Below are 10,982 nucleotides of genomic sequence, written 5' to 3' on the forward strand. Positions count from 1 at the left end.
AATTCTTCAGTGAAGCCATCTGGTTCAGGGTTTCATCTGAATATATTTCATCTGAATATATTTTCTAATTTCTTTCATCTGAATATATTTTCTAACTTCCCTTGTTATTTCTTCTTTGACCCATTGATTGTTAAAGAAAGTTGTTTAATTTCTGTGTTTTTATGAATTTTCCAATTTGCCTTTTGCTATGGAATTCTTATTTCATTCTATTGTGGTCAGGAGAGACTTGGTATTATTACATCTTCTTAAATTCCTTAAGATGAGTTTGTGGTTTAACATGTGATCTGTTCTGGAGACTGGTTCATGTACACTTGGGAAAACTGTGTATTCTGCTGCTGTTTGGTGAAATGTTCCATGTATGTCTGTTAGATCCAACTGGTCTATAGTTTATTCAAGTTTTCTGTTTCCTTGTTGTTCTTCAGTATGCTTGACGACGTATCCCTTATTGAAAGTGGCCTATTGATTGACATTTTTCACCATTATTTTGTTACTTTCTTTTTTACACTTCATTTCTATCAATATTTGCTTCATATATTTGGGTGCTCTTCTGTTAAGTGCATCATAAACTCATATAATTCTAAGTATCATATATGCCTGATGAATACCCTTCTTCATATTATGTTATAGTTTTTTTGTCTCTGTGACAATGTTTTTACTTAAATATTTTTTCCTGCTCTTTTTCAGTTACAAAAAAATGTATAAAAGTTTTCTCCTTGGCCGGCGCCACAGCTCACTTGGCTAATCCTCCGCCTGCGGTGCCAGCACACCGGGTTCGTCCCAGTTGGGGCTCCAGTTCTTTCCTGGTTGCTCCTCTTCCAGTCCAGCTCTCTGCTGTGGCCTGGGAAGGCATTGGAGGATGGCCCACATCCTTGGGCCCCTGCACCCGCATGGGAGACCAGGAAGAAGCACCTGGCTCCTGGCTTTGGATCAGTGCAGCGCCAGCCGTAGCGGCCATTTGGGGAGTGAACTGAAGGACGACCTTTCTCTCTGTCTCTCTCTCACTGTCTATAACTCTAACTGTCAAATAATAAAAATTAAAAAAAAAATGAGTCAAAGAGGAAATAAAAATGGATGGTTCAGTAGTCACTTAAGTAGAAGTGATGAAGCCAGGGTTCCACAGACACCTCGTGTTCCGGGATTTTTCTACAACCATGATATACCACTCTTAAAATGTCTTTCATAGTACACCTTCCCACTTGCTGGAAAGGTCAAGGCCTTCCTGGCTGATCCATCTGCATCTGTGGCTGCTGCCACTATTACTGCTCCTGCTGCTGCTGCTAAAGCCCCAGCAAGCTTGAAGCCAAGGAAGAGTCGGAGGAGTTGGATGAAGATATGGGATTTGGTCTCTTCAACTAATCCCCAAAAAGCAACCAATGCAGCCAGCTTTCTTTGTGAAACAAAGAAATAAAAGCTTATTTCTCTTTTTAAAAAATGTCTTTCATTTCACGGCTGATGTTGTGCTATAACCAGTTATGCTTCCACCTGGGACACCAGCATCCCATATGGGCTCTGTGCTTGAGACCTGGCTTGCTCCACTTATGATCCAGCTCCCTGCTGATGCACCTGGGAAGGCAGCAGAAGACAGCCCAAGTGCTTGGGACCCTGCACCCACGTGGAAGACCAGGATTCCTGCCTTTGGCCTGCCCCAGTCCCAGCCATTTCAACCATTTGGAGAATGGACCACTGTATGGAAAATTCTCTCTCTCTCTCCCTCCCTCTCTCCCTCTCTCTCCCTCCCTCCCTCCCTCTCTCGTCCTCTCTCTATAACTCTGCTTTTAAAATAATTTTTTTTAAAAAATCTGTTTAAAAAGGTTTTCATTTCTATTTCTGAACCTCAGGAAAGCTGAATGACATGTGTTTAGTTACAAGCCTGTTTTGACTGGCAAAGAGGACTTTGGAAATACCAGTTTTCTCTGGGTACTTAGTAGAAGGACTTTCCATTGTGTCGTTTGGCCTCTGTCTGTCAGAAGAATGAATGGGAAACACATTAATTGAACATCTGTTCACACAATTAAGATTTCAAAAAGCATCTGCCATAGTGAATGAAAATATATTTGTATTTCACAGTGTGCTTCAATTCCATAGGTTCAGATTACAGTCAAGTAAACTAGGATCAGCGAACATGTTTATTGCAAAGAACAGAAAGGTAGAAATAATTAGAAAGATGGTCATTTTACTAATATTATTTTTTCCTATCTGGTGCAAAAATTTGCTTACCCCATTATGTGTATTTTCATAATATATTTGTTTAAATGTATGATACATGATGTTTATAAATTTCCATTTTCAATAAGAGATAATCATAATCTAAATGACTTATATATATGTTATACAGATGCTTGAATATTTTAGGGAGAAAACAAACAGAATGTTTGTATAATTGCCACCAATATATTTTGCTTCACTTTGTTTCAGTTTTGCAATAACAACTATCTTGCATTAAGCGACCCATTTATTCACTCTTCCTTTACTTCTCACATATGCACTATGTACTAGACACTGTGATAGGCTCTTGTGCTGGAAATTCTATATCCAAAACCTGAGGAATGAATGGGCTAGACAGACAAAGAAGCAAGCAGTTACAATGGACTTTGACAAAGGCAAGAGTAAACAAAGGGTATTTGTGATGGTCTGAATATGTGCATCAGCAAAATGCATATGGTGAAATCCTAACTCCCGGGTTGATGTGGGAAGTGGGGTCTGTGAGAGGTTATTGGGTCATGAGAGCAGAGCCCCTTGAGTGAGACCAGTGGAAAGAGGCCTCAGGATGGCCCAAGTGCTTGGGTCCCTGCACCTGCATGGGAGACCGGGAGGAAGTACTCGGCTCTTGGCTTCGGATAGGCATAGCGCTGGCCGTAGTGGCCATTAGGGGAGTGAACCAATGGACAGAAGACCTCTCTCTCACTGTCTTTAACTCTCTGTCTCTCTCTCTCACTATCTAACTCTGCTTGGCAAAAAAAAAAAAAAAAAAAAAAAAAAAACGAGGCCTTAGACAGACTCTCATCCTTAACAAAAAGGTACCTACTGTATGACCCAGGAAACAGGCACTCAGCAAACAGATTCTGCCAGTGCATTGATCTAGTCTCCAGAACACTGAGAATTACACTTCTATTTGTAAGACACTCAGATTTGGGTATTTTGTTAGAGCAGCCTGAAAAGACTAAGACAATATGAAGGGATATCCAGGAACAAATAGGACCTGACCCAGGTTTGGAAACCAAATAAGCCTTTGTAAGGATGACTATGGGGCTAAATAGTGAGTAGAAGCTAATCAGGCAAGTTATTTAGGGTCAGATATTTCTTGCAGAAGAAGAGAGCTACATGTGCAAAGATCAAGCCAAGAGAAAGAATGGAAGGTTCAAAATAACTACAAGCAGCTTAGTAAGCAGGGGTAAGATTGTGAACAACAGAGAATGTCCTGCAAGGGAATTTGGATGTCACTCTATTTTATTATTTATTTATTTTTAAGACAGAGACACAGAGACACACAGCCAACCAGAGATCTTCCATCCATTAGTTCACTCCCTAGAGCCTACAACAGGTAGGGCTGGATGAAGTTGAAGCCAAAAGCCGGGCAAACAATCTAGATCTACCATGTGGGTGACAAGGACCCAACTACTTGAGCTTTCCCTTGCTGCATTCCATGGCGTGCATTAGCAGAGGGTTGGAATGTGAAGTGGAGCTTGTACTTCAATCCAGGCACATTGATATGGTATGTAGGCACCCTGAGTGGCATCATAATCCTTGCTCCAAGCACCTGCCCCTGGAAGTCCTTCTAAATAAGAGTAGTAGTTAACACATTTCAATTGCTTATGTTGTTCTAAATTTATCCCACTTTTCTTCATCTATACTCTAGGTACTGTTACTATTCTTGGTTTTATAGATAACAGAACTCAGGAAAAGAGAATAAAAAACTAGGCCAAAGTTTCAGTTAGATGGCAACATAGCTAGACTCCTAAAGGTGATGGGAAGTGGCATGATGTAATTATTGCTTTATAAAAATCAGTCTAGCATAAGTGTGAAGAAAAAGTTTGAGAAGACATTTCAATAATCCAATTGAAATAGATTGAAGCCCTGAACTAAAATTAGGCAATGGAGAAGGAAAGTAGTGATTAGGAGAAAGATACTAAGGGGCTAGGGTAGGACTTAGGGATGGATGGAGAATGTTTTAGGCCAAGATAGCTTCTCAAAACAGGGCCTGTGTTCCAGGTTGTAGGACATATAAAATTAAATATGTATGCATCTATGAAAAATTATTTTATTTATTTATTTGAGAGGCTGAGTTACAGAGAGAGGGAGAGACAGAGAGAAGTGTCTTTCATCCACTGACTCACTCCCCAAGTGGCTGCAATGACTGGAGCTGGGCCAATCCAAATCCAGTAGTGGGGAGCTTCTTCTAGGTCTCCCACATGGGTGCAGGGGCCCAAACACTTGGGCCATGTCCACTGCCTTCCCAGGACATAAGCAAAGAGCTGGATCAGAAGAGAAGCATCCAGGACATGAACCAGTGCACATATGGGATGCCAGCACCACAGGAAGAGGCTTAACCTACTGCACCACAGCACTGGCCCCAGGGAAATTCTTTTCAAGGGATACAATAAAGTTGACTTAGATATTTGATATGAAATTAAATCCTCAGAAATCCCCAAAAGAAACAGAGTAACAGGTGGATAAAGAGGTCTGAGTATTTGGGGAACATGTTTATCATGCTTGATTGATCTTGATCCTGGCAGGTAAAGGCCCCTGAAACAGTCCCCTTCGAGAAATAGATCCCAGGGCTGGCATTGTGTTATAGCACCTGCCCATTTCCTGACTGCTCCACTTCCCACCAAGCTTCTTGCTAATGTGCCTGGGACAGCAGCGGAGGGTGGCTTAAGTGCTTGGGCCAGTGTACCTCTGTATGAGACCAGGATGAACCTCCTAGCTCCGACTTTGGCCCTGCCCAAGCCCAGCCATTACTGCCATTTGGGGAGTGAACCAGCAGATGGAAAATCCTCTTTCTCTCTCTCACTCTCCTATATATCTATAGATAAATATATAGATATAGACATAGATATCCTCTTCCCACTATAACTTTGCCTTCAAGTACATGAAATAAATCTTAAAATAGAAATATATTGGGTTCACATAAGTCTTTGATGAGATCTACAACTTATTTAACCTTATAAAACACAAAATATTATGCTTTCTGTATGGAGTTCCCTGGGGGATGCCACAGCCACCGCAGACCTGGTCACCTTGGTACCCCAGCCATAAAAAGACCAGTCGTCTAGCAGCAGAAGCAACCCGCAGCAGCCAAGCTCTGGAACCTGCCCTGGTAGGAAGAGGCCCAGCTAACCCGGTGGGAAAGGGATCAATCTCAGGCAGGGGCGGTGACTGGGATGCACAGTTGGCAGAGCCCCAAACTGGACCTCGCAGCAATGCCTCCTGGGCTCACAGCTGGGTCTCACCTGGGTGACAGCACCAGGGCTTGATCCTGCATCTTTGGACATCCTCCATCTGCCTCCTCTTCCCTCAAGCCCAAATCTGCCATATAGCTCTTGGTCAAGTTCTAGGCTGGAGTAACACTGATGCCCCAGGGCTGGCTTTAATCCGATGCCTTGTGTTGGAGCAGCCGGCCCTACTGGGCATGTAGCCCCTACAGAGGACCTGGGCAGTGGTGGCTGCTGCATGGTGAGAGGGGACCTGATTTGCCTAAGATGCAAGCTGGACACCAGGCTTGGGTTTGCTGCCTGGTTACCCATCCTGTGTCAACAACTAAAGTTGAAAAATACCAGCCAGACACAATGATCTAATTTCTCATTGAGACATTCTGAGTACTATTCAGAACTACATCAGTGAAGACCAACTGCCACACCTGCTTCTCTGTGGTCCTCCAGGGATCGGAAAGACTTCCACAATCCTCGCTTGTGCTAAATAGCTGTAGAAAGATAAAGAATTCGGCTCCATGGTTTGGAGATACAGTCCTAGAGCCTTGCTGCTACCAGGGTTCTTACTGCCACGCATTAAAAACTTGAAGGCATCTTGCGTTACAGTAGGTGAAATGAACATCATTCTGCTCCGACCAAGGTACTGTACAGTGTGGCCAGGCCAATGAATCATTTCTCCAGTTTATTTGGAGTGACAGTCCTCTAAGGGTTGAGAAAATTGCCTTTGCCTTTCAGAATCTGAATGCTTTGGAATACCAAGAAATTGATATCATTTGGGGACAAATCCTGAGCTTTGCTAGCACAAGGACATTATTTAAGAAAGGCTTTATTTTTTTAAAAAGATTTATTTATGTACTTGAAAGTCAGAATTACACAGAGAGAGGAGAGGCAGAGAGAAAGAGAGAGAGAGAGAGGTCTTCCATCCTATGGTTCACTCCCCAATTGGCTGCAATGGCCAGAGCTGCGCTGATCCAAAGCCAGGAGTTAGGAGCTTCCTCCGGGTCTCCCACGTGGGTGCAGGGGCTCAAGGACTTGGGCCATCTTCTACTGCTTTCCCAGGCCATAGCAGAGAGCTGGATCGAAAGAGGAGCAGCCAGGTCTCGAACCAGCATCCATATGGGATGCGGGCACTTCAGGCCAGGGCATTAACCTGCTGCACCACAGCACCGGCCCCAAAAGGCTTTAATTAGCCTATGTGTGTGTGAGAGAGGGGCCTGAGGAAATCAGTATCTGCAGAAGCCTAGCATGTACACCTCAAAGGCCTGCCCAGACCCTGATAACCTTCCAGGTGCTCCCAGTCCTTCCCCCTAGCAAAGTGCTCAGGAGAATTCTCTCTTCTCAGCACCAAATGGGTTACCTGGCCTGATGAACATCCTTCCTCCAAGGCAGGCACCCCAGGGGGAAGTCCCGCTGCCCAGCCACGTGCCAGCAAACCTGGAGAAGAATTTCCTAATTTAAACTCAGCAAACCATTTGTCCTGGAGGAGGACGTGGAGGAGGGGAAGGAGAAACCTGGACCCTTTACCCTTGTAAGCCAGAGTCTAAACAAAGACTACTCGCTCAGCTCTCTCTTCTCTGGTCTCATGAGCTGACTGCCTGGCCTGCCAGGTGCATTCTCTCCATTCAACCATGTATCGTTGCTTGCTTTCCCCCAATCTGAGTGACTGGGCACTCTCTGTCCCTTCCATTCTGATGGATGCCCTGTCCCCAGCAAAACCTTGCCACTTTGCAAAAAAAAAAAAAAAAAAAAGAAAAAGAAAAAGAAATAAAGGTTTCAACTGGTGATCTTGGATGATTCTGTGACTCTTGATGCCCAGAATGCCTTGAGAAGAGGGACTGAGAAAATCACTGGAAACACCAGATTTTGCCTGATCTGTAAATACCTGTCAAAGATCATCCCTGCCTTGCAGTCCCTGGGTACCAGGTTCGGATTTGGGCCCCTGACACGGGAAGGCATGGTCTCCTGCCTGGAACATGTGGTGTAGGAAAAGAAGGTTTATGTAAGTGAAGATGGAATGGAAGCTCTCATAACTCTTTCCAGCGGAGGTCTGCGGAGAGCTCTGACACTGTGCAGAGTACCAGCATGGCCTTTGGGAAGGTGATGGAGGAGATTATCTACAGCTGCACAGGGCATCCGCTCAAGTCCGACACTGCCAACATTCTGGACCGGATGTCGAATCAACACTTCACCTCAGCCTATAGGAAACCTATGGAGTTGACAAATGTGAAGGGGCTGGCGTTGCAGGACATCCTGATGGAGATGCACTTGTTTGTGACAGAGCTGACTTTCCATCGTCTATTCGAATGCATCTGTTGTAGAAAACGGCAGACATCGAGTACAGACTTTCTGTTGGCACCAACGAGAAGATTCAGCTAAATTTCCTTACGGCTGCTTTTTTTTTTCAAGTCACCAGGGACCTGATCATGGCAGAGGCCTAGACGCTCCCAGGCCTGTGGGCCACAACCTTGGGGCCTGGCTGTGCCTGGGGAACAGACGACTCCGTTACAGGATATGGAATGAGCCACAGTCACCCCAAGTCTGGGAAACTACTCCTCTTGCTGTACATGGGCACATACTGCAGAGTCTGGCTGTTTGGCAAGGGTGTGTATCACTTCTCTCTGCATTGCCCCATCTGTCTTATAAGGGAGAGAAAAACCTGTTTTTCAGCCTCGAAGCTTTTATTGGATAATAGGAAATTGGCCTGCCCCATTTTGTTCTGGAACAGGGCTTCAAGTCTAATATGGTCCAAGTCTCTTCCAATGCAAGGTAAACATGATCTCCAAAGTTAAGTCTATGCATGTCATCTTTGGTACTGTTTTGGCCAAAACTATTAAACTCTTAAGAAAACAGACTGTTGGGCTAGTGTTGTGGTACAGCAGGGTAAGCCCACATCTGGCATGTGGGCATCCCATATGAGCCCCAGTTCAAGTCCTGGGTGCTTCACTTCCAATCCAGCTACCTGATAATGCACCTGGGGAAGCAGAAGATGACCCAAGAATGTAGTACCTGGATCCCTGCCACCTATGTGGGTGACCCAGATAGAGTCCAGGCTCCTGGCTTTGACGTGATCCAGATCTGGCCATTACAGCCATCTGGGGAGTGAACCAGTGGATGGAAGATATCTTTCTCTTTGTAACTCTGCCTTTCAAATAAATAAATTAATTAAAAATACAAAATAAGAGCTTTTGTTTTTGTTTTTGTGTTCATAAAACATGGGAATTGAGGCAGCTACATAGTGAATACTTCAAAGGTAAACACAGTCTTATGTATAAAAGCTGAACGCAAGGCAAGCCAAATCTACATTAACTAATAAATTCTAAAGTTTAGGGGGAATATCTTTTGCTAAACTTGATAGGAGAACTAATTAATTTTAAAAATTAATTTAATTCTTGTTAATTATTCAGCATGCATCCATCAGAGGTAGAGAGTAGCTAAGCACATGAGATATATGACTCAAGCACAAGACCTGAGTGCAAACCTCAGTTCCATTCCTGGCTGGATGTAGTTGGGCAATGTAACGACATCTTTTTTCACCATAGTTTCTTCCTGTAGTAAGTAAAAGCAGTACAATTCTTATGCAATAAGGCTAACTAATATATAGGTTATTTCATTGTTATGATGGTCATTTTATACTTGGCCCTATGTGAAGAATTTTAATAGAATCATCTCATTAAGTAGATCATTATTAATTATCTCATCAGCTATCTATTTTTCAAATTTGGTGCAAAGTTTTCTTTTTTTAATAAAGATTTATTTATTTTATTTGAAAGTCAAAATTACACAGAGAGAAGGAGAGGCAAAGAGAGAGAGAGAGAAAGGTCTTCCATGTGCTGGTTCACTCCCCAATTGGCCACAATGGCCAGAGCTCTGCTGGTCTGAAGCCAGGAGCCAGGAGCTTCTTCCAGGTCTCCCACTCAGGTGCAGGGGCCCAAGGCTTTGTGCCATCTTCCACTGGTCTCCCAGGCCATAGCAGAGAGCTGGATGGGAAGTGGAGCAGTTGGGTCACGAGCCAGCACCCACATAGGATGTTGGCACTGCAGGTGGCAGCTTCACCTGCTATGCCACAGTGCCGGTCCCACTGGTGCAAAATTTTCAAACAACTTAAGAATCACTTATGAAATTTACCCACTAAATGTAGTAATCATTAATCTTCAACAGTCTCTCTGTAGTAAAATACAACCACCACTGGTTGAAATGATATAGCCAACACCACAGCTCACTAGGCTGATCCTCCGCCTGCGGCGCTGGTACTCTGGGTTCTAGTCACAGTTGGGGCACTGGTTCTGTCCTGGTTGTTCCTCTTCCATTCCAGCTCTCTGCTGTGGCCCAGGAGTGCCGTGGAGGATGGCCCAAGTGCTTGGGCCCTGCACCCGCATGGGAGACCAGGAGGAAGCACCTGGCTCCTGGCTTCAGATCGGCGCAACGTTGGCCGTAGCGGCCATTTGGGGGGTGAACCAATGGAAGGAAGACCTTTCTCTCTGTTTCTCTCTCTCACTGTCTAACTCTGCCTGTCAAAAAAAAATAAAATAAAATAAAAATGCAAGAAATAACATGGGGCCTTCCTGTCTGATTGAAGAAAGAGCAGCTTCTGAATGTATATTCCTGCTGTGTGAACTTCCCTCTGACTAAGAAGCCAGTCCCACTGTAAGCTTCACTGAATGAAGTCCTGTATTGACTTGGTGTTGGTTTGAGGAGATTGGAACGGACTCAGTGGTCACACCCAGGACCTCCCTGAGACTTTCCCAGTAACACAGATATGACTCAGGCAAAGTCTATAAAACCCCAAATCCCCAAGTATGGGACATTTCATGTTGGTAGATGAACAGCCATTTCTGAATGCCTGCTTCAGTTGTACTATTTATTACTCATAATCCTGTTTGGAAATTTGGTTTCCACTGAACACATTTTGGCAAAACCTCATGCTTCTCTGAGTTCCTAAGATAGTGCTTGTTTTGAAAGTTCTGTCCATTCACATAGGAGGACTGTGGGAGCCTCTGTGAGCAAAGTCTTCTCTGAAGTTTTGGCCTTGGTTCAGTATTTGCTGCCAAAATGTGGATTCAGGGGGAATTCCCTGTAAGCATTTCACTTGGGAGTTTCCACAACACACTGTGAACGAGAAAGCCAGGCAATACTGGAGTGCCATCGGCTTTTTCTCCAAGGTTATCTGTGGTCTTTCCCAATGGAGAGAGGGAAAGAGTTGGTGTTCACTTGAAAAATTTGGATTATCTTCAGAGGTGACATCTAGGCCACTGAAAAGATGACTCATATGAAGTTAATTTAAGGAGCCGTCCCCAAAGTTCCTTATAAAGAACCTTTCTGTACCAAGAATCCACCTGGATTTGCTATTCTCTAGTCTATGGGCTATCTCAGACAATCAAGCTATGTTGAAGTTAAGGAAACAAAATGAGACTGTGTCCAAAAATATTCTCAAACTTCTGTTCACACAATGAAAGATTAGACATGTAATCATTCAAGTTAACCAACTTTATTTAATGTTTAATAACTATGACTATTTATATACACACATAAAACAACCCACTGGTACTTCAAAAA

At 43.9% G+C, this 10,982-nt stretch overlaps 1 pseudogene; it reads left to right on the forward strand.

The window, feature by feature from the left end:
• The first annotated feature begins 5,699 nt into the window (after nucleotides 1-5,699).
• LOC133763042 (replication factor C subunit 5-like) lies at nucleotides 5,700-7,867 on the forward strand (annotated as a pseudogene).
• The last annotated feature ends 3,115 nt before the right edge of the window (nucleotides 7,868-10,982 follow it).

This window comes from Lepus europaeus, chromosome 1, assembly GCF_033115175.1.
Source record: "Lepus europaeus isolate LE1 chromosome 1, mLepTim1.pri, whole genome shotgun sequence".
Taxonomy (NCBI): domain Eukaryota; kingdom Metazoa; phylum Chordata; class Mammalia; order Lagomorpha; family Leporidae; genus Lepus; species Lepus europaeus.